We start from the raw sequence: 12,095 nt of genomic DNA, 5'->3' as shown, positions 1-12,095 counted from the left end.
AAGGAAAGTAACCATAGACCAATCACTGTCCCTCTCTAGTCTTCAGTTTCTTCAACTGTAATGTGAAAGGTGGAACTAAATGACTTATAAAAGTCTCATCCAAATCTAAATCTATGACCATACCAATGGTAGAGAAGTTTCTCCCTGTATCAGCTGCTACAGTTAGTACAAGACATAGCTGAGGTCTCACAGGTGTCAGACTCCCAATTGAGACAGAAAAAGAACACAGCAGGTGGTTGCTGTGACTGTTGCCCTTGTTCCTTCCTCTCCCTCTCCCCATTGCAGCTGTAGGTCCTGTCTGTCACCCTTCACTAAAATTCTTGTTTTCTTTAATGATGAGTAAATTGAAGGTCAGAGAAGGGACATGATTCACTCAGGGTAACATAACCAGTGCATGGCAGGGCATGAACTAGAACTCAGGTGTTCTGCCCCTCAGGTGTGACATATTCCATTCTCTATCACAATTCAGTCCTTGACAGAGACCTGAAGACAAATGGTGAGAGGGCCTGAGGGTCCATAGTCAATACAGGTGCCTTGATCAAACTCATTTCTTCCTTAATGAATTCTGTGCCTTTAAAGGGAATCCCATTCCATCCTCAGAGGAGAAACTCAGTAGGCAGGAAGGCAGGAACTAGGAAGCTATGGTGGGTGGTTCCCATTTCATCTTTGAAAAGAAGCCAGAGGGGTGGCTAGGTGGTACAGTGGATAAAGCACCGGTCCTGGAGTCAGGAGTACCTGAGTTCAAATCTGGCCTCAGACACTTAATAATTACCTAACTGTGTGGCCTTGGGCAAGCCACTTAACCCCATTTGCCTTGCAAAAAATCTAAAAAACAAAAAAAAAGAAAAGAAGCCAGAGACTAAGAGTAGTGGGGATCTAAATCCCTAGGACCAAAGAAGAATAGAAGACAGACATTATCTGCTATAATGGAGGAAGACGAGGCTATAAGTAGGGAGGAAGTCAGAGCTGGGAGAAAGAAAGTAAACTAGACCTTAGGGAAGGAACCTACAACCTTAACTAAAAACCTCTACTATGTTCCTTCCCCGATTGCAGCTCTATCCTTTCTATATCACTCCAGTGCCTGAGCTACTCACTAATTCTAGGAAGCCCTGTGTCAGTAAAGAAGCCCACAGTACGATCTCCTCCATGACGTCCTCTATAAATTAGAGATTCATCTTTTTCCAATAGCCCTGACTCTATCTCTGACTCACAGAATAGCCAGAGTCATTGCCAATCTCTGCCTCATTTACCTATTTCACCCTGGCCACTGACATTGACTGAAGTAGCATTCTACCCTCACCTTGAGGTGTGGTGAATGTGAGCCTTCCTGTCCCAGGAAATCTCTGTAAGCACCCTCTTCTGTGATCTAGATCTTCCCTCTTCCTAAGGGCCTTACCTTTCACAGTCACTAACCCCGTAACTTAGGTAATTGAATCTCAAACTCTTCCAACTATGGGCCCTGAAGAAGCATTTCTCACTATCCCTTTTCTGGACAGCCATGATACTCAGGGAGCAGTTTTTCTTCATAGCGTCCCCAACAAAATGGAATCACCCTCTGGCCTCCTCCTCCACTTTCCCTTTGGGGTCATTTGTTGCCACAGCTTTATCCATGTCAGTTTGAATCCTTTCCTGAACCAGTAATCAATGGAAGCTATCAATCACATGATATGAAGGTTGGAAAAAGAACATGGGGCCCAAGATGCACTGTCCCTCTTGAACTGTTACTGATTTGGGGGCCTCCACCTTATACTATGATAACTAAGACAGGGACCCTGTGGACAAACTAAGGCAACACTTACCATAAAACTTCAAATACTAGAGCCACAGTTCTTAAAACAGGAAGAAATCTCAGAACAGAGAAAATCAGAACTCAGAACATGGAAAGAAACATGGCAGAGTCAGAAGCAAGCTTAGAACACAAATTACTCAAAAGGGAAGAGAACTCAAAACATCAAACTTCAAAGCAGGTAAGACCTTTAAAGATCATCTGTTTCAATTTTTGCATTTACTGATGAGGAAACTGAGACCCAGAGATATTTTGCTGACTTGACCAAAGGGCACACAATCTGAGACAGAGGCACAAGTACAGGTAAAACCTTCTGACTCCAAGGTCTTTGATCTTTCCTCTACTCTACATGCCCAAGACTATAGGATAGCTTTCTTGACCATCCCAACATCAGCCCTTACCCTACACATGCTGTAAAGTTTGGAAAATCAGGCGCAATAGCAGCCTCTCTGATAAGAGTAAAGAAATATGATGTAGCTATGAATACTATACCACTCCTAGAATCCAACAGACAATCAACAACCAAGATTAAGAGTAAAGGGAAGGGGCAGCTAGGTGGCACAGTGGATAGAGAACCGGCCCTGGAGTTAGGAGGACCTGAGATCAAATCTGACCTCAGACACTTAATAATTACCCAGCTGTGTGGCCTTGGGCAAGCCACTTAACCCCATTGCCTTGCAAAAATCTAGGGAAGGTAGAAAGAGGAAACACAGACTTCCTCTTAAAGTTGGAAATTTTTTTTAAAAAATAGATTTAAGGTTTAGAACAGAAACATCCCAAGTCTTCCAGTCTTGATCACCAGGCACCTACTCCCCAGAACTCCTTAGAGTCTGAATCCTCTGATGGAGCCAGTAAGGGTTTATACTCTCCAGTATAAGATCAATGGTGAGTCTGATCAAGATGTCCTATGTGTATGAGAAGGGTTGAGAAACATAGTAGGGAGAGCACTAAGTTGTCCCTACCCAGAGACAGTGAGAGGGAGAAGTGAAAGATCCAAGAAGAAAGTAATGCATAATCAGAAACCACAAAAGCTCAAGAATAACCCAGGATGAAGTCCAAGATGAAGAGGTTTACTGATTCCTTTGTCTGGAGCTGCTCTCTCTCGTGGACCTAACTGCCATGGACCTTATCAGGACCTAGACTTTAGATGGTGAAATCTGGGGGTAACTTAGAAAAGAAAATTTCAGAGTAAGGAGAGACCTCAGGACTTGAAGTGTCAGAGCAGAGAGGAACCTTAAAGCAAGAAATGACTGAGTTAGGAAAGAAATATAGTGATGATCATTGAACACATGAGAGTTGCTGAGATAACCATGTCATATAGAATAGAGAACAAGGAGAAGCTGGTCCAGGAAAGAACCTTGAAAAGAATTCATGATGAGTGGTTAGAGCAGTGATACAGGTAGAAAGAGAATGGAGAGAGTAGTGCCATGAAAACTCAGACGGAAGAGAGTACCTAGGAGGAACGTTGATCCACAGGGTCAAATATCCAGAAGAATTAGCATTAAATTTGGCAATAAAAGACCATTGGTAATTGTGGAGAGAACAAGTTCAGTGGAATGATAAGAAACATGAGAGAGAGAGAGAGAGAGAGAGAGAGAGAGAGAGAGAGAGAGAGAGAGAAATTTAGGAAATCAGTGTGACTTCTTGCTGGGAATTGGCATGACAGCCTAATTGTAGAATCAATCAGCTGAAAGCTCACCTATAAGAGCCTGGAGATAGGACACACAATTCTACAGGTCCAGAGAGTTCTGAGGAAAGTGCACTTAAGCTTAGAGGACACTTAAAATAAAGGAGTATTTCTTGGTTCTTTGTATCCCACTGTGGAGTCCTCCTAAAGTTTCCTTTCAGTGTGTGAAACTATCTGTTGCACACTGAGATCAACAACCTAAGAGGTAAGAGGTCGATGGAGTGGCAGGTTTCTCCCCATATAGAGAGAAAATGGAAGCAATTATTAGCTGTGTGACCTTGGGAAAGACATTTAACCCTGATTAACTAAAAAAAAAGATAGAAGCAAAAGGGTCTGCAATGTGAAATCTCCAAACCATTTGAAGTCATTCAGGAACTCTAAGAACCACCAAGAGAACAGTATTTTTTGGTAGAATAGAGTGAAAAGAGGAAGACCTAGAAAGAGACAGAGGGTCTGCTTGGTGTGGGTGGGATGGGATAATTACTGACAACATAGGGAGAAAGTCAGAACTGTTTCTGCCTCAATGGTCTTCTGGTTGTTTTTCCAGGGAGCATGACTCACCTGGTCAAAGGATGCTGTAAGGTATCCTATCCCTGTTCTGTGAATTAGCACTAATTAATGTCAATCACCTTGGAAGTGAATGCTCCTCTCTATTAACTCACTTCTCACTGAACAATATATTTGTAACTGAAAAAAACTAAAACAATAAAAATAAAAAACAAATATTTATTGAACACCTAGATCTAAGCTAGGATGGTGTCTTAATTTTCAGTTTTGTTTAAATTGACTAAGGATAGGTAGGGCTGTGCTGCTAAATGTTTTAACAACTGACTAAGATGTTTAACAATTAACTGGGATGTATAGCAGGGCATACTTTTAAGTTTAATCTTCCTTATTAATATTTTCTCCATCTTTTTCTAATATCCAGAAAATCAATAGAAGAATAAATCAAACCTTTATTTATAGTTTGGAAGTAAGGATGTGATTTCTCTCTCATCACACTCAATTTGGATCAATGTACAACATGGAAACAAAACAAAGACTGACAGATTGCTTTCTGTTGGGGGGGGGGAAGTAAGATTGGGAGAAAAATTGTAAAACTCAAACAAAATCTTTAATAAAAAAATTATAGTTTGGAAGTGTAAATACTTATTCTGAAAAATTTAAGTAGGTACTGGCTCTAGGATACCCCTGAACATAGGCAGGTAGTTTTTATAGAGATGGATCAAGAGGAATGTTCCTGGCAATGATGAAAGTATTCCCTAACAGAAAAGTCATCAAAGAATATAAACAGTTCCCAAAAAGAGAATTGCAGACTTTTTAACAGTAATGTAAAAGAGTACTCATTCTAAAAAATTCTGTGGGGGAGGTTAGGCAGCGCAGTGGATAGAGCACCAGCCCTGGAGTCAAGAGTACCTGGGTTCAAATCCGGTCTCAGACACTTAATAATTACCTAGTTGTGTGGCATTGGGAAAGCCACTTAACCCCATTGCCTTGCAAAACCTAAAAAAAAAAATTCTATGGTTTTTATTTCATACTTACTTATGTCATTGTTGACGAGATTTGAAAAGACAGGGATACTAATGGATGGAATGATGAATCAGTATAACTATTCCAAGAAAGTTTGGAATTATCCAAATAAAATATATATAGTATCCATCTATGCTCTTTAACCCAGAGATGCCACTTCCATGCATAATCTTCAAATTAGTCATTATTAAAATATTTATAGCAGCACTATTTTGCAGTAACAAAAGACTGAATTCAAAGATTTCATCAATTGGACAATGACCAGAGAAATTGTAGTATATGAATGCAAATTGAATATTAATGGATTATAAAAAATATAAACACAAAGAAACTTGAAAAGATAAACAAAAATTTATTAAAAGTAGACAGACATGAAAAAATTTTACATGGTGACAGTAATGGTGATAGAAAGAACCAAATAAATGTTGAAAGACATAAATGAATGTTGGAAAAACTATAAAGAACAAACTTGGTCCTACAAAAGAGATGTGAGAAGACACTTTCCCCTCTCTAATTGGAAGGAGTAGGAGCTACTCAGGTGTGATTTTTACTGATTTTTCCTTTATTTTTCCTAATTTATTATTATTTTAAAATTATTTGTTATAAGGGATGGCTCTTTGGGATGAAGGGGGAGATGGAATACAGAGGAGCTATTCAGGCAATGTAAAAAGAAATGATATCATTAAAATTATTTTTTAGAAAACTTAATTTTTAAAAGATAGATAAACAATACTATCATCATACAGACTCAGATCTGGCTTGATGGCCACATCCACAGTTCACTAATTTATACTTTAGCATCAATCTCAAAAGAAACATACTATAGTGGGGTGATACCAGGGATCTGTGCTGGGCCCTGTGCTATTGTACTTTTTCTCACTGACTTGATACAATCATAGAAGACAAGTTCATCAAATCTGAAGGTAAAACAAAGTCAAGACAGGCAGCTTAGACAGCAGGTGATAAGAGCCAGCATCCAAAATTTCCTCCCCAGAAATGGCTCCAGTGTTAAATTCAAGTTCAAAGTGATTCAGTTTGCAAAAGTGAATGGAAATCATGCTGTTGAATGTTAGTTTAGACCTCCTCCAGCAGAAAAAACGTTCAGAGATTGGCTACGGGAATAAAAACCCTATTGAAAACCCCACAGCAGAAGAAGGCCATGAGAGGCAAGTTAGCCAAATAGCCTGAGTTAGAGAGGGAGTTGAAGAGATGGATTGAAGAGCAAAAGGCAATTGAAATTCTTGTATCCACAAACATGGTTCAGCATGAGGCAAAAAGAATCGCTGATGAAAAAGAAGTTCCTGATTTCAAAGGAAGACACAATTGGAGCTTCAGGTTCATGAAATGGAATGAACTAAGCACGTATCCATGCATCAGACTTGCCCAAAAGATGCCTGAAAGCTATGAGCAGAAGGTCTTTGAATTTCATGATAATAAAATTTTAGTTCGATAACTTTATGGAATACTTTTTTTTTCAAATTTTGGGTCCCAAAATTAAGGTGCAAGTTAGACGTGGGGAAATACAGTATATTTCCTCTTTGATCGTCTAAGAGGTCTGGCTTATGATTCCATCCTACTCTCTGGAAAGAAACTGTATTCAAAGTGTTACATTATCCTTCAAGTGACAGATGATTGCTGGGCACTCTGAGACAATTCTACCTTAACAAAAAAAAAAACCTCTGTGAACCATAGTAGTCTAAAAATGAGTTTAGATTCATTCTTCAATGATTGATAACACAGTATCATAGTTTTCTTCACTTTCAGGTAAAATTAAGTGAATAGGAATAAACACAGTTAATGTTGAAAGTATTTCAAATGTGGGATTAAGAAAGGTGAGACATTGAAAGGACAAAAATAGCAAGTGAATACAGAAAAGAGACTGGGTAGAGGTGAATTGTTTCACCGAGGGATCAAGATGTGGAAGGGAAGAAAATATATTCATTTTCCCAAATGAGAATCATATTAGTTTCTAATACTTAGCTATTATAAAAAATTGCTATAAATAAACAACATGCAACATTTAGTGACTTTTGGAAAATAATTCCACATTGTGTTCCAGAATGGTTGGACCAGTTCATTCTTCCACTGGCTAATTTAATTAATTATTGGGAGACATTAATGTGTTTCATTTTCCTCAAATTCTCCAACATTTGTGTTATATTTTTCTATCATTGTAAATGTGATAACTATGAGGCAAAATCTCAGTTGCCCTAATTTGTATTTCTCTATTCAGTAATGACTTCTTTTTCATATGGTGGTATATGTTTGGCATGTCTTCTTGTAAGAACTTCCTCTACATATTCTTTAATCATTTATATATATATATAAAAGAAACTTTCTGCAATTATTTTTCTCAATCAATTCATTCCCTTCTGAGCAGAGTTATATTAGGTTTGTTTGTCCAAACACCTTTCAATTTTATAAAAACAAAACTGATGTTTTTATCTTCCCTGATTCTCTCTATTCCTAATTTACCCTGCTTCTCCAGCTGCTGAGAAATCCTCAGAAACTTTTCCCTATCCATAGATTTAAAAGAATTCCCCCCCCCAGTTTTCCTAATTTCTTTCTATAAAAACAATGATGTGGATTGAGGTAATGGCTTTTCCAGCTTTCTTGAAGATTTTCTTGAGTAATAAATACTTACCCTTGTGGGTTCTTTGAGCTCATCAACTTCTAGTTTACTTGTGTTCAGTTGTTTCAGTACAGTGTGCATGTAATGTTTTCTGGTGGTCAACTCTCTTTTTTTAGTCATCTTTTAATTCTTTTTCAGATTATGGCTTTGTCGGTTCATTTAAAAGTGTAGTACTTCACAGTGTCCTTTATAGCTTTTCATTTTATTATTATTTCTCTTGAGATTCCTGATCATCTGTTCCTCCATTTCAATTTGATTAGAAATTTTCTAGCTTTATAAAATAATCCTATGGTAGTTTGATTGGTACAGCGCTGGAAAAGTAAATTACTTTTGATAGTGTTGTTGCCTTTATTGCATTAACTCAGTCAACCCTTGACCAAGTATTATTTCTCCAGTTATTTGGATATATTTCTAAAGAGCACTATAGTCAAATTTGTATGATGCTTGGGTGTTGCTAAATAGCCACACACATATTCTGTAATTCTGTAGATACTTGGAATGGAATTTTTTCATTCCAGTTCTTCATGCTAGGTTTTGTTAGCAATACACAGGGTTAATGATTACTTAAAGGAATTTGTTTTATATCATCAAATTATGTATATTTTAATTGTTTCAACTAATTTTAGTTGACCCTTTAGAGTTTTCCAAGAAATGCACCTTATCTGAAAAAGTAATCATTTTGCTTTTTTATTCCTTATGCCTACTGCTTTCATCACTGTTTCTTATTTTGGTATGACTGACATTTCTAGAGATAATGAGCATATATGCTTTCCTATGACTTTGTTGGAAAAACTTCTAACTTTCTGCATTATGTGTTTAGTACTGTTTTGGAGTACAAATTATTTATTATTTTTTTAAAAGTAATTTTATGCTTTCAAGTGTTTTTTCCTATATATAAATGTGTGTATTTTCAGTTGTGTTCTCCTCTTCGTGACCTCATTTGGGGGTTTCTTGGCAAAGATGAGAATGGTTTGGCATTACTTTCTCTAGTTCACTTTACAGATGAGGAAACTGCAGCAAACAAGATAAAGTGACTTACCCAGAGTCACACAGCTAATCAGAGTCTAAGGCTAGATTTGAACTGAAGAAAAGGAGCTTAATAAACTGTCCTAAATATTTGTTGGAATTTATCAAAAGTATTTTCAGCATTTTATTGATATAAATATGTGACTTCATTACTTATATTATTAATGTGGTTTATTATTTCATTATATTCCATAGATTCAACCAAGTCTGCATTCTTACTGTTAATGCAATCCAATCATTGTATAAAATCTTTCATATACATTGTTAGTTTATTTGCTAATTTTTTAAAAATTTTTGTATCAATGTTCATTAAAAATAATACTCTAATTTTCATTCTCTGCTTTATATTTCCCTAAAGTTTAAAGAATTTCTACTTCTTTTGTTTTTAAATCAGGTGATGTATTGGCATGCAGACTTTTTGACCAGCCTTCTCATTCCCAGTTGCCATGGAGGTGGACGTACCCTGATGGCCCTTACAGTGGCTCACTGCCAAAGGAGAGGAGGAGGGCATAGCAGAAAAGAATTTAAGGACTAGGTCAATATTAGTTATAGGAGAGCCTTTAGAAGTAAGGAAACCCCTTTCTGTCCAGATAGAGGCATAAGATTGTAAAATATGAAAAGTGTATCAGGAATCTGTGTAGATGCTAATACATTTCCCTTTTGCTAGGGTGAGGGCTTGAATTAAGGCAATGAGATCTGCTTTCTGAGAGGAAGTTTGTGGAGGGAAAAGGCTAGACCCAATGAGAAAAGGGGATGATACAACATCATATTCTGATATCCACTTCCCATTTGCCACTGAGGAACTCCCAACAATGAATCAGTCATCATCAGGGCCTGGGAAGGGGATGTCAGAAATATGAAGGAAGGACATAAGAAGATTGGAGAGGACTTCAAGACAGGAGTGTGAAGGGGAGGAATGGGGGGGGGGGGGTAGTGGGAGAAGGGTGGCAGGGTTAAGAACTGGATTTCTAGTCAGAAATAGTGAGGGCTGTTTGGGAGGGCCAGGTAGGCATGGTGTAGTTAGGAGGGGTGAAGAAAGAATTCAGCTAGGTTATTAATAAGGTCTACTATGGAGTGGAAGGAATACATAGCCATGGGCTGAGAGTCTGTTAACTTCTGGGCTTCTTTGGCCAAAAGGACAGCAGCTGTCAGGGCATACAAAGAGGTTGGGCAGTCCCAGATCATTGGGTCAAGTTGCTTGGAAAGGTATGCAACCACCTTCAGGACCAGTCCAGACTTTTGACTAAGACCCATCACTATACCTTGTATAAAGGGGAAAGGAGAAAGGGTCAGGAAGGGAAAGGACCAGGGCTGTAATGAGGGTTTCCCTGAGTTTGTAAAAGGGGAGGAGATGGGAATTCCAGGAGTTAGTCATTTCAGAGAAAAGTCCTTATTGATGCCTCTAGAGGGGTTTGGCTAGGACCCCAAAGTTGGGGAGTCAATTCTGAAAGTATCCAGCCAAGTCAAGGAAGAACAAGAGTTCCTCTTTGGTCAGGGGAATGGGCATAGATCTTGAGATACCCAATTCCCCTTCTCAGTCAGAAAATTAAGGAGATCAGTAGAATATTTTTGAGAGGATTCAAAGTCTAGACTGCACAAAAGTAAATCATTCACATATGGGAGAAGAGGAGAGGGGGAATCGTTAGGTCCCAGAAGATCTCGGGCCAATACTTGACCAAAGAGGGGGACTGTCACTAAAACTCTAAGGGAGGACTGTCCAAGTTAGTTGGGTGTCAGGGTCAGTACAAATAAAGACAATGAGATCTTGGGAATCTGAATGTATTGACACAGTAAGGAAGGCATCCTTAAAATCTAAGTCTGAGTACAGTGTGGTAGAAGTGGGAATGAGGGAAAACTCATCTTAGGAACCATGGGGTGTACTGGGTTTATAGGGAGATGCAGGAGAGTGAAAGTATTATGGATGGGAAAGTCAAAAAGTGAGAGGAGGAAAATACCCATAGGATCCTTGTATGGTTACTGAAGGGATGGAATTAAGATCTGAACCTTTAGATGAGAGGGGATATCCCTGCCCAGTATAGATGAAAGACAGCTGGGCACTACCAGAAAGGAGTGAGTAAAAGTAGAAGCCCCAACAGAACAGGGTAGAGGAAGAATAATTAGAGAATTAGAGGTGAGTCCCTCAATCCCCATAATTGAAATAAATGAGTTTTTTGTGAGCCCTTTATATTCTGACAGGACAGAGAAGGTGACCCCATGTGTCCAGGAGAAAAGATGTCTTACCTGCCACTTGTAGAATTACTTGAGGTTCTGCTTGCGTGATGAGTTCAAGGGTTGAGACAGATCCTGAATCCCTCAGTCATCCATGGCCAAACCCAAGAGAGCAGGAGGGTCATTAGGAGTCAACTGAGGTCCTCCCTTTAGAGGAGATAGGTGCTGTCCAACTTCCACTTTCTTTTTTGCTACACTTTGGGCAAGACTTGGGGAGGGGGCTGGAATTTGGACATTGGACTGTCCAATGTCCCAACCTGCTACATTTAAAACAATCGCCTCTGGAATGTTAAATGCCCTTCAGGGCTTTTGGGACCCATTAATGGCAGAAGCTAACATCTGAAGAGATTTGGTCTTGGGACGTAGCTTTCTCTTCATCTCAATTATTAAAGACCGAAAAGGCCACATTGATCAGACTTCCTATAGGTGTCTGGGGGGGCCAGCCTCCATCTTCCTCAGTTTTCCTCAGATATCAGGAGCTGGAAATATGAAGTAGATATTTAGGGAAAAAATCCCTTCAGGAGATTCAGGATTAACATTAGTATTTTGGGGAGTAGCCTCTTTAAGTCTGTTAAGGAAGGCTATGGGGGGTTTTCACTGGGGCCCTGAAAAACCTCCTTAATTTTATCAAAGTGGACAGCTTTCTAAGTTGTGGTTTGCAGGTCAGTCATCAGGCAAGCAATCTTGTGATCCCTTGCATGTAAATCTTGAGAACACTGGCAGTCCCATTTTGGGTCTTCCTCAAGGACAGCCATTGTTCCCATGGGATTCTATCTATTTAACATATCTGCAAGACCCTGTGTTACTTCCCAGACCCTTTCCTTCTCAACAGCAGTCATACAAGTAGAAAAAAATAACAAAAGATCTCTCCAGGTTATGTCATAGGGTACAGTAAAATTGAAAAGGATGAGTAGAATAGGAACCAAGGTGTTTTTCAATCTGATTGAAGTTAGAAAAGGAGAAAGGGACATGGGCCCTGATAGGTTCACCCTCAGGAACTGCCCCTTCACAAAGAGGGAGGACAAGATGGGGGCGAAGGTGAGTCTGAAGAGGAGGTGAAAGGAGAGAGAAGTTGTGGTGGTTAAAGAAAGTAAATTATCTGAGATATTTGAGATAATCTGAGATAGGAGGAAGATGTGGCCACATGCCACCTGAGGTGGAAATCAGGTAGAGGAGAAGGAGCATAAGGAGGGGGGGTGTGGAAT

The sequence above is a fragment of the Macrotis lagotis genome, chromosome 1 (assembly GCF_037893015.1).
Source record: "Macrotis lagotis isolate mMagLag1 chromosome 1, bilby.v1.9.chrom.fasta, whole genome shotgun sequence".
Lineage (NCBI taxonomy): Eukaryota > Metazoa > Chordata > Mammalia > Peramelemorphia > Peramelidae > Macrotis > Macrotis lagotis.
This window is presented reverse-complemented; position numbering follows the sequence as displayed.